Source organism: Lathamus discolor, chromosome 5, assembly GCF_037157495.1.
Source record: "Lathamus discolor isolate bLatDis1 chromosome 5, bLatDis1.hap1, whole genome shotgun sequence".
Lineage (NCBI taxonomy): Eukaryota > Metazoa > Chordata > Aves > Psittaciformes > Psittacidae > Lathamus > Lathamus discolor.
This window is the reverse complement of record NC_088888.1, coordinates 85,035,969-85,059,072: the sequence shown is the minus strand read 5'-3', so window position 1 is coordinate 85,059,072 and position 23,104 is coordinate 85,035,969. Positions and strand designations below refer to the sequence as shown.

The 23,104-nt window shown below is 39.9% G+C and overlaps 1 protein-coding gene and 1 long non-coding RNA gene across 9 annotated transcripts in view; one reads left to right on the top strand and one right to left on the bottom strand.

The window, feature by feature from the left end:
* The window catches only part of KHDRBS2 (KH RNA binding domain containing, signal transduction associated 2), a 372,973-nt gene that overhangs the window by 211,189 nt on the left and 138,680 nt on the right, over positions 1-23,104 (bottom strand). The gene's annotated exons all lie outside the window — the stretch shown is intronic.
* LOC136014398 (uncharacterized) lies at positions 11,089-20,670 on the top strand. Its single transcript, XR_010612679.1, has 3 exons — positions 11,089-11,173; positions 13,360-13,459; positions 20,509-20,670. It is a non-coding gene; the product is annotated as an uncharacterized LOC136014398 (long non-coding RNA).

Sequence of the window (23,104 nt, the reverse complement as noted above, 5' to 3'; positions counted from 1 at the left end):
CAAATCTGTCTGAATCTTAGGTGTTCACGATGAAAAAGACCCATTTAACATTTTGGAGCACTTTAAAAAATGCTATTGTTTATTAAAGCCTATAAGCTACTTAATGACTATCTGAAGGCTGCACATTTTAGTATCTCTAAAATGAAGTATGCCTTAGTAGTACTATTTGAGATATAAGGTCTGAGTTGTTCCAGTTCTGATATATGGTGCCTATACAATCTAGTGTACTCTGGTTAAGATGGTGATTCACCTCACGTAGATTTATCTTGGCAATCTCTGAGTCCCAGTTTTCCAGCTATAAAATAAGCCTAAAAATCCTACTTTACGTTTAAGTAATGTTTTAAAACGTCAATCCACTTTTTTATACAAGGCTTTGAGATAGCAAATGTAAATCGTAAAACATATTCATAGTAGTTACCTCTACATAAAAAGCAAACATGTAAAATAGCGATCATGTGAATAGCATTGGCTGTGACAACATAATGAAAAAATGTTGTCATTACTACAGAAGATAGCAATAAGTAATGCTGAAGAAATGATGAGTTAAAATCTTCAGAATTAATTTTGAAGAAAATATGTATATATATCTGCTTTTTATAGATAGAAAACATAATCATAGAATCACAGAATGGTTTGGGTTGGAAGGGACCTTAAAAATTATCTAGTTCCAGCTCCCCTGCCATGGGCAGGGACACATTCCACTAGACCCGGTTGCTCCAAGCCATGTCCAACCTGGCCTTGAACACTTCCAGGGCAGCCACAACTTCCCTGGGCAACCTGTGTCAGTGTCTCACCACCCTCACAGTATGGTATTTCTTCCTAATATCTCATCTAAATCTACCCTCTAATCACAGAAAAAGTAAACTGATTTGCTTAAAATTGGCTAAGAAGTTATAGCTTTCTGTATATACTACTTTATGAACTTTTAGATTTTTTATATCTAAGATATAAAAATTGTAACAATATATTACAATTCTTATTTACTTATTTATTGATCCATTAACTTCACTTGTCTTAGACTCGCCTCATTTATACCATTGCTTGAAACCAAAAGTATCTGCACGATGCTATGCTTCAAACAATACACATCCAGTTCTTTCTATCTACAACAGAAGATCCAGCCCCAAGGACTTACTGATTTTTCATAAAACACACAATGGTTTAATCCTTTAGCTCCAGAACCCTAGATGTTGCTCCATGACAAGTCAACATTTTGCAGATGATGATAAAACCGTAACTCAGTAAATGTGACCCATGATTTTATTTTTGAAAGTTGAAAATTGAGAAAATTGTTTTCAACTAAAAAAGTAAATATTAAGATAAGCAGGATGGAAGGTAGAATATCTTTATCTTTACAGTTAAAGTACCTTCGTCATTTTATCTTATCATTTGAAATCTCACCAAAATGTCCACAGAACCAGAACATGAAATAACACTCTCATGAGATGTTACAATGCTTTTCAGTTTTCTGAAAAAAAAAAAACCCCAAAACATATGATTGTACCTCTGGAATAATTTGACATGACGTATTTCAACAGAATTAAGTTTTTCTAGTTATAAAGTGATATCCTAGTAATTGCTCAGTTTCCTCCATAATGCTTTATAAAAAGTCTTTTAAAAAACACCAGAAAGTCCCCAAAGTCAGTGCTGCAAAGCTGACATCCACACTACTTAAATTTAGGATGACAGGACTACCCCTTCTCTTGCACTTCAGTGGGTTTTGCCTCCTGCTAGTTGTAGCCTAGTTGCACAGAGTTCCCGTAAGAAGTCAGAGAGCCTTCCTGGAGCCCAGCTTCAGTTTAGTTACGTGAAACAGGAGTCGGTTCATTTCCTGTGATCTTTTCTCAGTGTAAGTAATGGCCCAGTCCTTGGGAATGATCAGGAGGCTCTCCCCTAAACCGTGCTTCTGATTCAGACTAAAACACTAATGAATAAACACCCCACTTCATTGGTATGGACCGAGATGGATTGAGACTTTCTGGCATCTGCTACATGTAGGCAAAATGAGTGACATTATCATAAATCTATCTTATATGGTGCTATTTATAAGTTTACGTGAGTGCTGTTGGCCTTGCAATACTGAACCCTTAAGGGTCTCTAATGCACCAGTCCAATCACCTATGGACTTTGGTTATTTTTCATACAACTCTGCCTTAATCACCTGTTAGGTCCAGCTATTCCCCATGGTGCTGTTGGTAACTTTTGTCAGATTCTCCCAACTTTTTACATTCTACCATTTCCCATGTCATGTGCAGTTTTCCAGAGCCTGTTCAGCTTGCACAGCCTTGGCCAGGGTTTACCTAGCAGCCTAGTCATTTGCCTCCAGCTCTTATCATGGGGATTGTAACTGCTTAAGCCTACTCATGTAGACATGTATGGAATCACTGTGAAAAACACTGTGCATTGAAAGCCTGATTCATTCACTGTAGAGAACCACCTTAAAAACAATCAAATGCAGTTCTTAGGCACTGGATCCTAGGGAAAAAAAAAAAAAAAAAAAACAACAAACAAACCCAAACCAACAACACCAAACAAAAAAACAAAATCCAAACAAAAAAACCCAACAAATCTAGGACCTGATCAGCTCTGATTTGTAAAAGGAATGGAATAGATTCCCTGGGCTTCTGGATCAGTGATGGCAATCTCTCAGTACTGAGCCTCAGGTTAATATGTTCTTATTTACTGCATGGTGATGTTGTTTAACTGCACTACAGGATAAGTACAGCAGAAAAAAACACACCACCCTCCAAAGACAACTACCCCCTCATCCTGACTGCCTTCCACTCCCTTCTGCATGCCAATTCCCCTCATCTCTCAAGACTGACAGTACCATATTCCACACCCAAACCCAGCTCCCCTCACCCTATATGCTTCAGGATTCCTTCACCCTCATCTGCTGCCTTAAAATGTCTGTCAGACAGTGCTGAAGTCTACCTGCCCTTAACCTGATGCATGGCTCCATAAACCGCTCCCTCATAAAAGATAACAGGTGTTTTGAAACATCTGCCGTGTTTTATAATTTTCAGTTGACCAAAGCAGGGAAAATGAATTATAAAACTCTATAGCAGAAATTTGAGGAGTACTGGCCTCTGCAAAAGTGGAGCATGTGAGTGGTAAGGCTATAAAAGCCAAGAAAAATGATGAATTACCTCTGGATGAGAAAGCAACCTCACCATTTTGAAAAGATGTGTGTTGACAGAGAACTGATTTCTAGCTGGAACCCTGGCCAAAATGCTTCAATAAAACTACTGGAAGAAACTTGAAAGAACAAATGGAGTTTGCATAGCAAACAAAATTACACAACCCAGATCAATGAATAAAAAGTATCCTCATAACACTGAAATAACAGAATATCCAAGAATAATAGAAGCCTGCAGCAGGAATTGTGTAGATGTCACAGATAAATTTCATCAATAAAATACACAGAACTTCCTATAATGTAACAAATATGGTTCTGAAAAGAAACAACAGGTACTCAAAGAACAAAATGAGAGCTGCAGTGGATTTCTTACCTTGCAAGAATTTGCAAATGAAAGCATAGCACAGAGATTAGATAAGGATGATAATCAGAGTGCTGTTGCTACAGAGGTATTATTCATAAGATCAATGGACAATTATACAGAAGAAAACTAATTAGCATAAAGTTTTGCAGATGTAAATCTATTAATGTTAAATATGGACATAAATGCAAAAATAAATATGTCTGCAACAATGACTGCAGTAAAAGTAACAAGTGAACTATATAGTAACAAGTAAATCAGAACAGGTATTTCAGGTCCCAGGTCCCATCAGTGGAGAAACAGAGAACAAACCAAATCAAACCAACAAACAAACAAAAGAAAGAAAAACAAAAAAATGGAAATAATTTGAGAATGGATGTGGTAGAATGGGACAGCTCTCAGCAGGGTACAGACTGAAGTGAAAAGAGCTTAGCCATCCCCCGATTCTTTTTTTAAACCAGTTATTCCCGTTACAGGAAGAAGAATCAAGAAGGTGTAGATGGTGAGTACATGAGGAGTGCTTACACAGCAGAGCTAAGAGAGTGGGTGTACAACACCTGCTGTCAGCCACAGAGACCCCATAAAGAAATACAGCCATGCAGACAGAACATTGCTTACAACAGACGAAATTTGTCAAGATACAGGTGATAGAAGTTATTTTTCTATACTTGATGCATCATGAAAATTCTTATAGCTGCTTTGGCAAAATAGAGCAGAGATTTGTGTACATTTAGCACTGCCTTGGGCAAACAGGCCCTTCAGTTCAAGGGTACTTTATTCCCTGATGTTTTTCACAATGAAATACAACAACACCTTAATGGCAAAGAGGTACTAAGCTGTACCTAGATCATATTTGTGTTTAGATAGGTGAGAAAGTAAACAAAGACAAAGCAGTAGAAGAATGTGATAACAGAACTATTGAATCACTTTTGTAAAGAGCCCAAACACCTGGGGTGAATGTTAGATGAACAAAAAATATTAATTCTGTGAAAGAAAATAAATGTTTAGGAAAAAGGTTAACACAATAAAGTGGTATGTGCCAAATCTGAGGCTACAACCAGTGACCACTGCGACCAACATCTAGTGATATATGTATAAATTACCTGCCAGAAAACTGATAGAGCAGAGGGAGAGTTCACAAACCTACAAACATTCCTACACTTGTACAAATCTAAGCAAAAGCTAAAACAGCATAGGTAAGAATCACTCAGTGGCCCAGGGTTCAGCAGTAGCAGTGCTTAAACCACAACACCCAGTCATTAGACAACTGCTTTGAGAACTAAACAAGCCAAAAATGAATATAGGCAATGAGTTGCAAGTTTGTAGATATAATCCAGGAAATTAAGTCAAGAAATGCATAAATACTACAACTATAGATGCTTCCTAAGAATATTATGTTCATCTTAAAGCTTATGGTTACAACTAGGGACCACTGCTTTCAGGATGCCTTTAGATTCAGGATGAAGACTTAGTCTTAATGAGAATACAAAATGTCATGGTTTTATTTATGAGAGTCTAATTACCAATTTGTTGCTACCAAGTTACACAGTAGGTTATTTGAAATCCCACAAAGCTGTTACACCCTTACTATGTGCAAAAACATACCTTATATGAAGTATCTATTTCTTTTCTCAGTAAAGTAATAAAAGTCTAATCAATGAATTATTAGTAGTTTAGTTCCATACTAGCACTTGCAGGTCAAATTACATGCAGATAAAATGACATATACAAAAACTTTCTGGCATCAGATGCTTTCCCTGGTGTTATGCTCCCCCTTCCACTGCCCTGGGGAGCCCTAAGGTTAATGGCTTCAGCTGGGTGAGTTGGCAGCACTGAGTCCTTTGCTGAAAGGCATGTAATGCTAATGGTGAAATTTCATAGCATGTCAGTATATAAACTGGGGGAGTTGTCCAGGAGTTGATGATTGCTGCTTGGGACTGGGTTGGGTATCAGTCAGCAACTGTATTGTGCATCGCTTGTGTTTCCTGGGTTTTATTTCTCTCTTTTTGTTGTTTTGGCATTTCATTGCAGTTATTATTAATACTACATTTTAATTATAATAATATTTTATGTTATTTCAATTATTAAACTATTCTTATCACAATCCACAGGGTTTTAACTTTTTTTCTGATTCTCCTTCCCATCCCATGAGGGCAGCAAGCAGCTGTTTGGTATTTAGTTGGTGGTTGGGGACCATGATAACATGCTACATAAGCTGGTCTCTCCATCATTTTGCAACTTCATTCCCTATCCAAATTCACTATATGGTAAGTTTCACATATGCTGCATACTTTTTCTTTGCTCTTGTCATGGTTTGGACAGCTCTCACTGTTACTCATAAAGTGATTTTACCCAACTCCCAGGGTTGCACTCTAATAATCAGTAACTGACCTTGATGTCAAGTCCCTGTTTACAGCCCTGGAGCTTTCCTTATCGTCCTGTGCCTTTGCTTTCAAGGCCTCCACATCTATCCCAGCCCTGTACTTTCCTACACTTGAGTTCTATTCTAAGGCCATAGCAGCACCCTTTAAATAGAATAATGACTTATTACCGCTATCTATTAGTTACAAATATAGTACAAATCTAGGCAAAAGCTAAAATAACATAGTATGAATCAGTCGGCTATCAGACAACTGCTGCTAGAAGTAATTAAACTCAAAAGGAGCCAAGCCTGGCAGGTCCCAAGCCCTGTGCTGCTGCCTGCCCCACAAGACATGACGGCAACACCATCCTCACTGAGACACAGGGCTACAAGTGTCAGGGGAAAGAAAACATAGATTACTTACTGCCTTCGCTGAACAGGTCTGGAAAATACTCCTGGGCTTTAAATCCAATCACTTGGGCTCTGCCACAGTGTGAGCTGTGATTACTAGAACTACTGCTGAGGATGAGGCTCTGCACAAAGTGACCAACACTAATTAGCACAGACCACACACTCAAACCTCACCATCACCTTAAGAATTGCTCCTCACTATGGGATTTTGTTCAGCTACACCAGGCTTGCTGGCAGTCAAGTGCCAAATCAACACACTCAGATGGATACAATTATTTAGTGATTTTTTAAAAGTAAGAGTAGAGATATTTTATAACGGCTGCTGACATTGTAAGAACTTTAAGAGCTTAAGCCTGTGGCACAAGAGAAAAAAGATCATTTGAGCAATGCAGACACAGCTTTGTTTACGCTGGTTGGAAGAAAATGTATTTTCTTTTCCTCTGCTATCATTCTTACCTTCTGGAAATTGTTCCACTAGTTGCATTACATCTTTCTAGCTCTACTTATTTCACTGTGCTTGGAGGTAACTTATCTTGGTTTTATAAATTGTAATCAGTTTTTTTAGACACAAATATTACAAATGTTATGGACACAAGAAAGCTCTACTAATGTTTTAGGTCAACATGCTAGCTGATGATAAATTATTGGACATCTTGAAAAGAAGTTTAACTGTATTTATGCTAATATTCTACACACTGATAATAATGGTAGTGTATTTATTCATCTGTAATTCTTATTATTCAGGAAACATTCATCTTGACATCTGTGAATTAGAAACAGTGTTCTCAAAAGCTGTGTTTAATAAAAAGAGTATTTGTCATTAAAATATACAAGCAGGAAAATTTAAATTAAATAATTATATAATCTTTTTCTTTCCTGTCATTAAGTTGTATATTGTTTTTGTTGTTATTATTAATATTGTGTTGTCATTATTGTTACTATGATTATTATTGGTCTTATAAGAATGCAGCTTTTTCTCCAAGGAACATATAGACAGAATATTTGTATCATAATGATTTGGAAAGGGCATTCTCTCTCTGAGTACAGGGACAAATATGAAAATAAACATTTAGAAGTTCTAAAGGTTCTGAATGAATTCTTTTGCTATGTACTATCAAACTGAAATATAAGTCAATTCCGGTTATACAGTAGTCAAGTACTTAGAAGTAGAACCAAGTGACCAAGTACTTACTTGGTTTTGGTCGCCTGAAGAAAATACTAGAAAGACTGTTTCTATCACAGAGAAAACTCTGGATGGAAAAATCTATGCCTACTGTATTTTATGTATAAGCAGAATGAAAAACTTGTATTTCTAAAGAGTCAGTCCACAGAGGTCTACTTTGCAATTACCTTTGACTATGAAGGAAACTGAAGCTTCACTCTGGGAATTCATTTCTCTGTATATTTAAACCCAATTTCACAATGAAAGCTCGAAGTACACACTTAAAGGTAACTACTTGCTTAACCACCCATTTGATGAAGAATGCTTCCTGAAATACCAGCCTAGAGAGTAAGTCCACTGATGCACATACGCACTATTTCAGTAACTAACTGCTGCTGTAGATGGCTACATAATGACATTTCCAAGCCTTTTCCAACCTAACTATGTAACCTACTCACTTAGCTTATAGATTTCAAAGAACTTGAACAATCATGACTTAGGCATGATTTTGATCCGAACACCAGATTCCTATTCAGTTGCTTCCTATCGCTGAAATCTATAGACACTGGAGTTGTCCACAGTAATATTCCTCAGACACAGAAGTGTCTGACGAGCAGCGCAGCAAAAAGGTGAAGGAGATCTGACAGTTATTTCAGGCTTAAGCTTCTTTGGGATTCATAAACTAGTGAGGGACTAACTTAGATGATCTGAATACACTGCTACTGAATACAGAAGTGTCACTGCTGCTCTTTTATTTAATGAGGTAGCAGTTGGAGCACTCATCAAGTTATGCACTACAAAAAATAGGAAATAGGTGTTCGTTTTTGGGAATTTGCTAGATGAATCCCAAAAGAACCATTTGGAGATATGTCCTGTTAAACTATTCATAAGTCATCCAGAAAACGAGTCAAACAGCAATAAAAATTCTCCAGCAATAAAAAATAGCTCTATCTGTGCACGCTATGAAAGAATCTAGACAATGTTATTTCAGGAGAAAAATCTTGGAGGCATTACATTCAGTTCTACAGAAAGGATTTGTCCTGCATGCAGTATCATTTAAAAGGACATTCTCTATTACATATTTTTAAGTAAAAGAAGCCAAACTGTAAAACCTGTATGATTCCCCCCCACACTTTAATACTGAAGAACATTCTGGTGTCTCAGTTTAAAAAATTATTAGAACAAAAAAAGATCAAGATGAAAAGGATGACTATGAGCATGGAAATATTGCCATATGACAAGCTGAATATGAAAGTCTTGGCGATCTATATGTCCCTGAAGTTCAAGATGTCCTTAAACAACTAATTCCTGGAAGACCTCTCATCTTTCACTGCTTCTGTTCTTACCTAAGCTTTCAGTCTTGCAGCCTGCAGGAGCTGCAGACTGAGCCCATTGTCATGTTATTCTGTCTCATTTTGAAACGTGAGCCTTATCTAGTGGGGCGCAATGTGTTGCATACATATAGAACAAACAACATGCAAGTTTTTCTCCTATGGTATTTGTAATTACTTGCTGATGTATTAGGCGTATCTTTTATTAAACAGCACCTATAACAGAGACGTGTATGCTTAAGGCAGTTATGTGTCAAATATAGCACTCACTTCTAATAATGTTTCTATTATTCGAAGGCTGCACATTTTGTTAAAGAGAACCTGTTACTAATTAGTATTCAAATGAGCTCAATGTAGTATTACAAGTGCCTCATCTAGAAAGCAAGGCAACACTTCAGCCATTCCGATTGCTCATTATAATCAGAGCTGAGGGAGTGCAGAGAAGAAAGATTTACAGGCACTTTCAGCTTCAAATTCAGGAATCACGGCTGCTTCAAGATGCGCAAAGACCTGACCTCTGCCTTCACTTCCTCACCTGCGGTGGCAGCCTCCTCAGCGCTGCCCCCCCCCCACCCCCCCAGCAGGACTTTTTGTAGGATAAGGTTGTCGCATCTCTGACCAACCCTTTGAAATTAAGTGGGAAGGAAACCCATGCAAGTGCCAGGCTTCTGATCATCCCATTTAACTCCTCATCGCTTTTTCTAGCGAGTCTCCAACACTGAGCAGGTTTCCACGTTAAAGCTTTGTACCCTGAAATGCAGTGGTACCCCTGATGCAGGAAAGGTCCTTCCTTGGGATAAAGGAAGGGTCTTCCCCTGACTGCCATACTGGCCCAGGCATAGGAACAAGAATGGTTCAGCTTTCAGCAGTTTGAAGACTTGGCTAACATCTGTATTACAAAGTTCATTTTCCTGTAACTGGGCTGATTGCCAATAGTTATTTCCTAAAGGCTGTCCCTTGATTAACCACAACACTGCAAACAAAAGTAATAAATGGATTTGAGCATTCTACCATCAAATACACAAAGAGATCACTATTTTGTATATTCCCTGGATTCTCATGCAGTGATATGGAAACCACACTGGTGGAGGGAAGGCATGCTGGCAGTGATAAATGGAGCGCTGCAAATTAAGGAGGAAAAGGAAGTTCATAAATAATTGGTAAACACAGTATCTCTAATGGCATTTACACAGGCCAAAGTGTTTGAATACCTGAAATGACTTGGAAAATGCACCACCTTCTGAAGAAGTATTTCAAATAACAGATAAATCAAATACTTAAAAAATACACCAGTGTGTCAAACTCTTTTTCACAAACACATCCTTTTTTCTGAGCTACATTTCAATGTTTTGCAAATGAGACATTTCCTCTCATATGTGACAGTCACACATGACTTTGTAGGTTTCACTTGCTTTTTCTTTCATTGTAAGACTGGGTTCTCCATAATGACAAAAAACAAAAATGCCCTTTTCAACGGCAAAATTACTTGCTCCTTTACTATCCACAAATTGTAGCTACTCGTATTATATTAATTTAGACAAATACATTTTACTGAAAGTGCAACTTCTTGGATGATTTCTCACAAAAGTGTCAGAAGTAGTTAACAGATGAGTATGCTATAGCAATATTACATATATCACGATTTTATGTCTGACAAATTTACTGAATGCAAATAAAATTGCTTGTAAATAGATTCTTGGTCATCTCGGCTAAGAAGGAGATCTGCTCTGCAAATGGAAGAACATATTTTAGAATATTCTCATAATGGAAAACTGTAAGGATATTAGTCCAATGTATGCTGTAAATGAGTCTGACTAAAACCCCTGAATTTTTTAATGAGTAGTGATTATAGTAATTCTAATAGCAATTTAGTTGAAAACTCATTTTCATGAAATGTGCAAAGTACTCAGAACAGTTACCATTCAGGGCACATCCAGCTGCTTGCCTGTGGAGCCTAGACCTGACCTCAACTCTGAACCATGACAGAGTGACTTAAGAAGCTACGACTCGTAAAGGAAAAGTTAAGGAAGTCAAAATTAGTTCTGCCAAGTTTTTTATCTTAAGGTAACATGGCTTGGGGGGATATCCTGGGTTTACCAGGAGCCGTTTTGCTCCTTCTTAGTAACTGGTGCAAGCTCTGTGTTTTGACTTCCAGCCTGGGCAGAGAGCTGATAACACCGATTGTTTTTAATTGTTGCTAAGTAATGTTTATTCTGGCCAAGGACTTTGTGAGCCTCATGCTCTGCTGGGGACGAGGGGAGGCTGAGAGGAAGCAGAGACAGAACACCTGACCCAAGCTAGTCAAAGAGGTATTCCATACCACAGCACGTCATGCCCAGGGAGGTAACTGGGAGTTACCCAGAAGGGCACGGGCTCTCTTCGGAGGGGTTGAACTCGTTTGGCAGTGGTATCGTATTCTCTTGTTATCTTCTCTTATCAGTATTATCATTGGTGGTAGCAGTAGTGATTTGTGTTATACCTTAGTTACTGGGCTGTCCTTATCTCAATCCCTGGGAGTTACATTCTCTTGATTCTCCATCCCATCCCTCCAGGAGTGGGGAGGGTCGGGGGGGGGGGAGTGGACGAGCTGTGTGGATCGGTTTAAACCACGACAGGGGATGATAGTTAGCTTTTGGCTGGGGTAACTTAAGCTATGACTCCAACAGGTAGGAACAAGTGTTCCTCATTGCAAGTTTTTTTAGAATATATTATTTACACAGTAGAATAAAGATGCATCTTCAGTGGAAGGCAGACTGACCCCTTTGGCAAGGTACATAAAAATCCTAGCCACAGAGAAAGTAGCCTGGAGAATGCCAAGGGCTTTCCTTAAGGAAGTCCAGGGTTCAGAATTTCCTGTTCTTTCTGATGCCCCAAAACAGACACCATGTATGCATTCTCCTAAACAGCGCTTCCCCCTGGCTGAAGGGGTCACCGGTACTAAACTGGTTTGGCCAAGATGTCCGTGACTAATTGCACACAGGGTGTTTCCCCTAAAAGTTCACAGCATGCTGCTCCTGCTGCCCTCTCCAGAAGTTCCCATCTCCCACAAGTGCTCTTATGGTGCCCAAACTGGAATGGGCTATAATAAACACATCAAACAAACATAAAATTGAAAGAATAAAATAATTTAAAAACTCAGTGGAAAGCAGATCACTGTACTCCAGAAAAGGTTAAGTGCCAGCAATCCTCATCAGGCAGCTAATTTTACTGCACTAAAAATTAATATTCATTTTTGCACTTAGGTTTTATCATCCAGATCATCCTTGGCAATTTAAAGCACTCCTCCAACCCCCTTTATGCGCTCAGATTTATGCAAGAAGAGATAACCTTGTGCACAGGCTCCAAGTGTTGCAAAATTTTCATTAGATGGTAGCCATATCTCAGATCATCACAAAATATGTAGATTACATTAACCTATTATAGTCAATACTGCTTAATGTCACCACCAGTTAGTTTACCACAAAATTTCCTTCTATTAAAAGCTTTTTCCCAGGAAACGTTGTAACCTGCCTTTGGCTGAAAATTAAGCATTTTATTTGTTTTCCAGCTCTTGAGTGCTTTAGCACCTGTGGTCTCCCTTGTTGCTCATTTTCAGTACCAGTGCAAATGAACATAAAATAAAATTGAATAGCAGCCTGTTTATGGCAGACTTCTTCTGTAGCTTTGAGACAAAAGATGAGGGTATTTTTTATTGTATGAGCCTCCTCAAATGTTCTGACTGATACTAAATGCTGAAAAAACCCACACTGCCTTTCCTGTCTTCCTTTCCTAACCTGAAAAGAGGGTAAAATAAAAAATGAAATAAATCTTAAATTAGAACTACGTGCACCACAGAAACGGAGCAGAGCTTTGGCTCTTTAATAGACTTAGCTCCTTCTACTACCTTTCCCACTGAAAAGGTTTTTTTTTTTGTTCAAAGTGTGGAAAGAACAAAGGATTCAAGTTCTCTTAGGGTATAATCAGGCTCCCTGGGCTGTGTTCAACCACAAGTCTCTGCTGATGTGCTGGATCTGAGGCAAAGGCCTCAGTTTGAAAAGACAAGTTATAGGACAGCTGAACAATTACTTGAGTTCCCCCAGCAGGGTTCATTTACCTTGACTTAGGTGACCAGAAGTGAGATATTTCAGCCTAAACTAGTCATGTGAAGCTCTCAATGGAAAGGAACAGGCACTTTCAGAGGGTAACTCATCTCAAGATGAGGTTGGTGTTCAAGATGATTTGGAAGCTTAGGTGAATAAATCAGTTTAAGGATCTAAATACCTTTTTGGATCTACCCAAAGTATGCTATTAAAGAAGTAAACAATGCACAGTTGGCCACTATAAAAATATATATAAAAAAATAGGCCTAGCATCGGTTGGGTTCTTTTGTAAAAAAAAAAAAAAATTAGCATGAAGTGTGTGTGTGGGGGGAAGTACTGTAGCCATGTTAGTAAAATTTAAAGATTGCTGGCATCACTTCTGAAACTGGCTGAAGAGTTACAGTCTTCATTTAACTATTCTGGAAAAAGGTAACAGAACCAGCATGAATCTGACACATTGCATATAGTAATTCTCACCTTCAAACACCTATTTAAGTGCTAACTGTTTTTACAGGGCAAGCTGGATGAAAACTGCACTACTTTATTAGCGACCTAGCTGTTAGACTGCTGCTGCCACAGAGGGCAAATAACAAGGTGGAAACCTATACAGTCAGGCAAGTGCTAGTTGGGATACTTCTATTACCAGCTTCAAACATACTTCTTCTGCTATGCAGTGTAATTTATTACCCAGAACCAGTCACTGACTGCAAAAACAACACTGGGCAACAGATCCTGGTATGATTTAAGAGGGACAATACATCTAATTATGAGAAACTCCATCTGTTTTATTTTTATTTCATGCAAGTTACAGGGGAGTTTGACAATGATGGAGTTTCCCAGCAGAAAAGCCACACAGTGTTGAGTCTTTGACCTTTCTCCCAGGACCTGTGGGAACAGTGCTGCACAAGAACAGCTGATTAATTAAACCTCTCTCAGCTGTGGTTTACCAATTCACCACCAGTACATTGGTCATACAAGGAGAGGTTCTGCCCCCCTGCATTCTGAACAACAGCAAAGTGGCCACTGTATTATATTACCGCAAGCTCCTGAGATGCACACAGCAGTCTGGAAAAGGTGCCTGAGATGCCTGTCTGCTAAATAGAGCTTGATCTCATGTCCATTAACAGTGCTCCTTGCATTGCTGCTCACCTTGTCTTATCGCCTCCAGGCCTTGCACTGTCTCTCACTTGGTCCTTGCTGCTGGCCCCTGCAAGGCTTCCTTCAACACTTGTGTTTCCTTGGCATGTCCTTCCTCCACAACCTCACAGAGAGCACTCCATCAGACAGGGACTTATGTGCAACAATGACTGACAGGAAGGAAAGATGTCTGACCGCCTTCGTTCCTTCATTTGTAGGGAAAGGGGTTGTTTGCTGGTTTTTGTTCTTTTGTTTGTTTTTCTTTAATTGAATGTTACTAACACACTATTCCAAAGTAGCCCTCTAAATCCCATTCTGCCAGACAAGTGTTTGGATGCTAGAAATGTTCAATGGCAAGTAAGTCCTGTCGTCAAACATTTCTTGCTGCTGCTGTTTTGACATACTATGCTCACCAGTGCCTGTCTTTGCCAGTCCCTTCTGCCAGTGCCACACAGCCAGCAAGGCTGGTAAGCATCCAGCCAGAAAGGCAGAAGGGGCACACAGTCTCTGAGAGTCCACTGCCTCTGATCCCCTCTCACACTGGTTTTCAACCTTTCTGCCACCTCAAACACAAGCAGGGTGACAAGTGAGATGAACCATCATGTTCATCGCAAAGCAGGAAATCTGATTCTTCCGTGTTTGTGGAAATGCATATCAGCCACTGTAGCAGCATGCTGCACAGGAAACAGAAATTAAATGCCACCTTCAGGCAGATAATATGGAAAATAAATTTAACCAACCATCTGCATATAATGCCGCAATGATCCTGAACTATCTAAACAACAGCTTCAGATCATTGGCTGAACTGAAGTCCCAAAACTGTCGGTTTTGTGGTTAGTTTTGTGCTTAGGAATTGTTTTTCTTCCATTTCTACTGTGAGAATGTATTTGACTAAGTGTTGCTAGTACCTTCTATCAGATAGGATGGTACAAGACTCTGGACATTGAGTAGGAATAACCAGAGGTCCCGCAAATTTCCTTTGCAGGGAACTCAGAGAAAACTATAGTTTTTTACATTATGCAGCTAGCTATCAAGAGGCATGAAGGAATGCAGGAATGCAGCTATCAAGAGGAACACAGCTATCAAGGGATGCAGGTTTACCTGCAAAATTCAGAGACCTTTCCAAGTCAGCGCATGTGATTGAAATACTTACAACTTTGACGATGTCCAGAGCGTTTTCTTCTTGCTTACTTTATGAAGGCATATCAGTAACAACAGCATGGAAAGATTTAAGAGATTAAGAAACTGTGACTACAGAGTATGTGTTTTATGAAATGAAGGAGGGGCCAGATAATGTTATTGCTATCACTACACAATATATTGCATGCTATTGCATAACATGTTTGTGGGGGGAGGGATGGGAGAGAAATGTAATCTTTAAAAAATGAGGCTGAGTGGGAAATATTCCTAACAGGGTGAAGGGGAGAAGCAGACAGGGTGCCTGCCAGGCCCAGCCAGTCCAACACAAGTTCAACAGGTAGGGCTCCCTGAGATTCTGCAGATCCAAAGGAAGACTTTAAAGTACATATTGTGGGCTCTGGTTCAGCTTTAAGTTTGATTTTGTGAACATACAGGACTTAGGCAGATGCCTAAGTATGTATTAGTCTCAAATCTCAGGGACTGTCCTCTGTCTTATTATGTGTGTGCATATGTCCTCATACACAAAATAGACTACTATGAAACATAAAAACTATTATAACTCCTAAAAGCATATTTTACTTTCAGGCCAGAGCACAAAGGGTTGATGGAGAAACAGTGTCCAAGACTAAATAAATCATCACACTTGCCAATACACGAAGCCTGTGACTGCTGATAGTTTTGTAATCTATCCACAGTGTATCTTTTGAGTCAGCCACCCACTGTTTCTATCATTTTTTTGAATCTAAGCACAGCATGCAAGTGTTTTAATTCAGACTTGGTCTTCTGCACTGGAAAATCAAAATATCCTGGGCTTGGATTCGAAACCCGCAATGTCTAAGTCCGCAGTATTTTTTTTTTGTCAACATTACAGTTTACAGGCAGCAGTATCCTTTAGCGTTTCCAGTATAATTCACTACAATGCTCATCTCAGTGTGGGGTTCTTTTCTTGCCTATTTTCAGTAGACTGCTTTGTGTTTTATTTGTCTTGTTTCCATTCATTTCCTCCTACCCAGATGGGTCAAACATATTTGCACACATACACATTGGGGAATCTTTTTATCTGCTTCCCAAGTGTGTTCATAAAGAAACAGCTGACTTGGAAACAGAATCCTTCTGTTCCCTGCTCACAGAAAGTCAGCTTTCATTTTCAGGAGACAAATCAAGGACTAGAAGGAAAGGGTACAGTATGCAATACTGCAGGTGGAAAATCATACCTTTCTCTTTTTTGATACATTGTTTACTTAGGTTTGTGTAGGCTTCATGAAGGCCTGTGAGACCTTCATTGCTGATATTCTGGTCCTAGTGGAATGGCGTAGGGAGGTGACAGTGCTCTGTGTGATGGATAACGGTGGGTTTAGAGGACAGCAACAGATTTTTCTCCACCATTTTTTGTCTCTTGAGGAGACAACTGAAGCTACTGCACTGTAGTTCATAGAATCATAGAATAGTTAGGGCTGGAAAGGACCTCAAGATCATCTAGTTCCAACCCCGCTTCCATGGGCAGGGACACCTCACACTAAACCATCCCACACAAGGTTTCATCCAACCTGGCCTTGAACACCATCAGGGATGAAGCATTCACAACCTCCCTGGTCAACCCATTGCAGTGCCTCACCACCCTTACAGTAAAGAATTTCCTCCTTATATCCAATCTAAACTTCCCCTGTTCAACCCATTATGCCTTGCCCTGTCACTACAGTCCCTAATAAATAGTCCGTCGCCAGCATCCCTATAGGCCCCCTTCAGATACTGGAAGGCTGCTATGAGGTCTCCATGCAGCCTTCTCTTCTCCAGGCTGAACAGCCCCAACTTCCTCAGCCTGTCTTCATACAGGAGGTGCTCCAGTCCCCTGATCATCCTCGTGGCCCTCCTCTGGACTTGTTCCAGCAGTTCCATGTCCTTTTTATGTTGAGGACACCAGAACTGCACACAATACTGCAGGTGAGGTCTCACAAGATCAGAGTAGAGGGGCAGGATCACCTCCTTTGACCTGCTGGTCACGCTCCTTTTGATGCAGCCCAGGATACGGTTGGCTTTCTGGGCTGCGAGTGCACACTGAAGCTGCCTCATGTTCATTTTCTCATCAACCAACACCCCCAAGTCCTTCCCCGCAGGGCTGCTCTGAATCTCTTCTCTGCCCAACCTGTAGCTGTGCCTGGGATTGCTCCAACCCAGGTGTAGGACCTTGCACTTGGCATGGTTGAACTTCATAAGGTTGGCATCAGCCCACCTCACAAGCGTGTCAAGGTCCCTCTGGATGGCATCCCTTCCCTCCAGCATATCAACGGAACCACACAGCTTGGTGTCATCAGCAAACTTGCTGAGGGTGCTCTCAATCCCACTGTCCATGTCAGCAACAAAGATGTTGAACAAGACACGTCCCAAGACCTATCCCTGAGGGACACCACTCGTTACTGGTCTCCAGCCAGACATTGAGCCACTGACCACAACTCTTTGCATGCGGCCATCCAGCCAGTTCTTTATCCACCGAGTGGTCCATCCATCAAATTGATGTCCCTCCAATTTAGAGACAAGAATGTTGTGTGGGACAGTGTCGAATGCTTTGCGCAAGTCCAGGTAGATGACATCAACTGCTCTACCCCGTCCATCAGTTCCATAGCCCCATCATAGAAGGCCACCAAATTGGTCAGGCAGGATTTCCCCTTAGTGAAGCCACGCTGGCTGTCACCAAGCACCTTGTTGTTTTTCATGTGCCTTAGCATGCCTTCCAGGAGAATGTGCTCCAAGATTTTACCAGGCACAGAGGTGAGACTGACTGGTCTGTAATTCCCCGGGTCTTCCATTTTCCCCTTCTTGAAAATGGGGGTTATATTTCCCTTTTTCCAGTCGTCAGGAACTTCACCTGACTGCCATGATTTTTCAAATACGATGGCCAGTGGCTTAGCAGCTTCATTCACCAGCTCCTTCAGGACCCGCAGATGGATTTCATCAGGTCCCATGGACTTGTGTACAGTCAGGTTCTGAAGATATGTGATCAAAACAGCTGTGTGATGCTGTTTTGCTGACCATCAGCTGTTACCATGCAGGCAGGTTGTTGTCCAGAGGGGCAGCATGGCAGAGCTTCTGTTTCACACTTGGAGCACTAGCTGGAGACCATAACACTGATGGATAGACATATGCGACCAGCAGCACTGCTAATAAGAATCTGTAGAATAGCTACAAGAGTTGTTAACAAAATATAGACTGTACAAGGTACAGCTTATGCTTGCCAGTGCCCATATCGTTCATCAATGGCTATCAGATCTGGTGGGCATGCTCAACATCACTCATTAGGGCTACATAAGCGAACATGTAATAATCATTTTGACTAATGAGGGGTTAAAACCAGCAGACATAAAGACTCCTGAACAAGAGAACTTCCTATCTACTATTTCTCATTATGTTCAGGTAAAAAGGCTGTGGCACAGATTATTTGTGAACAAGAAGAAGAAATGATACTTGTTTCTCCCACTAAAAGACGCAGAGTGGGAGGCCCGGTAATACCTAACGAGGAAGCACCAGTAACAAGGTCCAGAAGAACTACGAGAGTTCTCATTGCTACTGACACACAGCTAGACATTGGAAGACAAGTTTAAGAAACAGTCATGAAATACTGCTACAGAGTTACAGTCTCACATCAAGATCACAACTTCTAAAAAGTTTAAAAGGCTTTTAAAAATCATTTTCTCTTTGAATAAGCTTTCCTGCCCTCTGTAGTCCAGCATAATTCCACTTAATATGATGACATGGATCTTCATAAATCTGTAACTGTGTTTGACAGCTATACCCATACATTTGCCTTTCTGCTTTTCATCTGAAAAATCATGTTTTAAGCTCCTGTGTCGTTAACACTGTCAGTACTTGAAAATGAAAGGCAAGGACATGGTAAGTTGAATGCCCAAGGTCTCAAAGAGCAGTTCGGGCTGCACTAGCTGTCTTCTGAAGGCATTTGAAATCACTAGGAATTAAGAGAAACTTCTTTTCAGAGTGACCATAAGGCACAACTCATTCTGCCAGAAGTCACCTCTTCGCTTGGCTAAGGAGAATGCGTTTAAATGGTGCTCACTGCTCTCTGTGTGAGAAGAACACATGCACACATCAGCGGAAAGCCAGGAGCCGCATAGCTGCCATAAGCACAGCAAAGACCCCACGCTAATACTCTCTGTTGTGAGGCAGATGAATTCTCTCAGCCTCAACATGTAGCTGATGTTTTCTATTCAGAGTTCATTGCCATTAACTGAGGAAGGCTAGCATATTGTGGGTATTTTCGGAGGGGGAGGCTTGGGGGAGAAACTCAGTCTCTCTCCCTCATTTTGTCTCTCTCCTGTCACAATTAGAGCATCCATCCCTTCTTTCAGTGATCCATAATAAGTAGAAAAAATCTCCCCCCCACCCCTTACTTTGTAAAGCTCAAGCACATGCTTCTTCCAGTTCATGGAAATGTGACTTCCAAAAATGCATAGCTGTGAGTTTGTCCACCAAAGTCAATTCACATCCATTACTTCCCAAAGGTCACTACTCTTTTAACTCAGGGAGGTCTTTATTCTTTCAAAGATAGTGCAGCATCTAAATCTTAACTGGATAAGAAGCATCAGTTGTGAAACCCCACATGTCACATATACCCACTGTTGCCTTCTGCCTGGCTTTAGGCACAGTACCACAAACCATCCGTCTGTCTACTGAGAAAAATATAGATCGGATTAGTTTATCTTCATTTCCCTTTGGGGGCCTGCCCTGCCTTCTTCATTAACTATATATAAAACTCAGGCTCCTGAATTAAGGGCATCCAATCCCCCTGATGTGGTTGGATGAGTACGGTTCAAAATATAAATCATTATATGATCCTTAAAGCACACACTCTGAAAATGGACTTACACTGTTGCTACTGTTTTAAGCCCATCTGAGAGAAGGGAGCAAGATTAATGAGTTAGTCCATTAGAACCACGGAGACAATTGGCAATGGCTACTCTGTGGCTGTGAACTGGACATGAATTAGTAAAAATATTTAAGATAAAGAATGATAAAAGAGTTTCACTTCAGGTTCTATCACAGCTTGAATTGCTTTCATTTTGAATATACCATTTGTGCTAAGGTTTAATTAAATTAAAAAAGATTTATAAACCAAAAAGATCTAAATACAGAAGCAGCAGAGAGAAATCACAAAGGCTGGAAGCAAAATGTCCTATACCCCCCACATTATTCACAGACACAGCAGCTGCAGGGCTCAGAATCACAGTGCTTAATGTATTAATGCTCTCCTGGCCAGCCCCTGAAAGCATCTGCATACACTATCACAGGACTAAAAGCACTTACGCAATGCTTTACTAGGCTTACATAGATAAGATGAGTATAGGTTTTTTTCTCACCCAAATCCCTCTTTTCATAGGCATTGCATCTCTGAAAGCATACCTACAAAAAGAACACAACACAACAGCAAAACTGCAAGTGGCCTCAGAAGACATAAATGTCAATAGTCTGGAAAAGATACAACTTTCCTTACTGGATTATTGAGCTAATTAATAAATTTGTATCTCAGAAATACTGGAACTCCCAGCAACGTCATTAAATCTATTATTTTCTATTTTATTCTGAATTTCTAAACACATACTTTGCTGTGCTCTATGTTAATTACAGTATGTTGAAAAATAAACACTTTAATTTAGATTCTCTTTTCTAATTTTGCTGGCTGAAGAATTTAGACTTTTCCTTATATCCCTGGAAAATATTGTGTGTGCAAGTGTTTGTATAATCTGACTTTATGTTTCTAAGCCAAACAATAAATGAAATGAGCTGTTCACTGGATTCTTTACAGTAAATTTTGTTCATTTCAAAGTGAGACATACTGAACAAAAATCATTCCTTGAAAATAGCCACTGAAGCCAATGCAGCGTGAATGAACTTAGGATTCAAGCTGGAATAGGTACAAAGACAAATGACTACAGTGCTCAAAAGTACTGGGACTCTGTTTTAGGAGAAGAAACAAAAATGGCTTTCGCTTTTTGCATAGCAAAAGTCAAAATGAAGAAGTGACATACAGGACAATGTGAGAGATCTTAGAACAACCCCCAGTACCTAAATTGGGCCTACAAGAAATTTGGAAAGGGTATTTTTACAAAAGCATGCAGGTGTAGTACAGGGGGAATGGCTTCAAGATGAAAGAGGGTAGATTTAGATTTGACACTGGGAAGAAAATCTTCACCAGTAGGCTGGTGAGATACTGGCACAGGTTGCCCAGAGAAACTGTGGATGCCCCATCCCTGGGGTGTTCAAGGCCAGGTTGGATGGGGCTTTGAGCAGTGGAAGGTCTAGAGCCCTTCGGTCTAGTGAAAGGCGTCCCGGCAGGGACATATGGGCACACAGCAGGTGGTTGGAACTATATGAGCTTTAAGGTCCCTTCCAAAACCATTTTATGAGTGCATGATTCTCACTCTTAAAAAAAAAAAAAAAAAAAAAAAAAGGAAAATAAAATTGAAGGACTACATGCCTAACTACCAGAGGGTATTTTTGTCTGGAAACAGCCTTCAGATGCCAGTAATGGAATCAAAACTCGTACAATGAGTTTAATCAGGTCATTAAAATGGCTATGTAATAGGATTACAGACAGAGCAGGAGCAGCAAGTCCCCTTCTAGAGCAGGGAAGTGCAATCTTCTGACAGAGTTGTTATGCTGAGTCTTAACTTCATCCTTCTTTGGGTTAGCACTTCAGCATTAAACATATGCTGAAGCTTCACTGATTTCCTGGAACATTTACAATCTCTGTTGCCTACTAGGACAGTCAGTCTGAGAGTGTCTGGAGCTTCAGGCTAATCTATGAGATAGCTGTTGTATCTTTCTTTTGGTAGAGGCAGTGCATTGCTGGCAAGTAACTCAATTATTGTTACTGACATATGAACTGCTTAAGTATGAAATGCTTTTATTAGGAGAAAAAATAAAGGCCAGACATACTGATTTGTTTTGCATTTTTCCGAAATACTTGTATTTTTATTTCCTCCTCTATTTGTATTTTGTCCAAAATACAGGAGATATATTTATCACTAAATTCCTTTTACCATGCAATTTCCTATCAGTTTGAAGAGATAAATGGATGCTACTGTAGCAATTATATTAAGCACATACAACAGAGTAAAATGGAGAATGAGAAACTCTAGTAGGACTTTATGGTCGATACACATAATTTTTAAATTTAATGCTAATATTAGAATCAAATTTTAAGTACTGCACCAAAGCACACTTAACATGCACACACAGACACAACTATATAATTAATTTGCACTGTGTTTGTTATAGGACCACCAAGTACTCCCAAACAAGCTTGCTCAAGACCAAGGTTTCCTTGGTCAGCCTCTCCTGCTCCTGGAACTGAATCCTGCCTGCCTTTGAGTTTTACTGGACTAGCTTCCTATTGAAGTGAAACACGATGCCTGCTGCTTGAGAGCCTGTGCAGATCAACCTGAAGGCACATGCTGAATAAAACTGACTTCACTGCAAGGGACTGGCATTGCTCAGCTCATGGACACTGTATGCCTGAGCAGGACACCCCATCCTGTGCCAGCAAACAGTGGTTTGTTCTTTTTACCCCTACCAGTGACTAGAAGTGTGCTGCGATTTATAGCATGCCCCATGACCAAACCTTTGCACATACACTGTACAGCTTATTTTCACATCTGACTCCTAACAAATCTGTAAAGCCTATGCGCTGAACATAAAGCAGACATAACAGACTGTTAAACAGGTTATGCAGATGCTGATTACTGATTTGCTTAATTGTGATTTTGTCCCAATTAGTTTGCTACTGAATTTTTCAAATGTCCACCATGGTTTTCTGTGTTCCTAGTCAGGTAAAGCTGACAGCTTTCTGGAATTAAGGAATTATTCTTTCAAGCATAAGACCACAGTAATGACTACATTATCAAAAGGAACTATAATATTACTTTACATAGCATACAACTATGAACTCAATTCTCTAACCTGCAAACTTATCT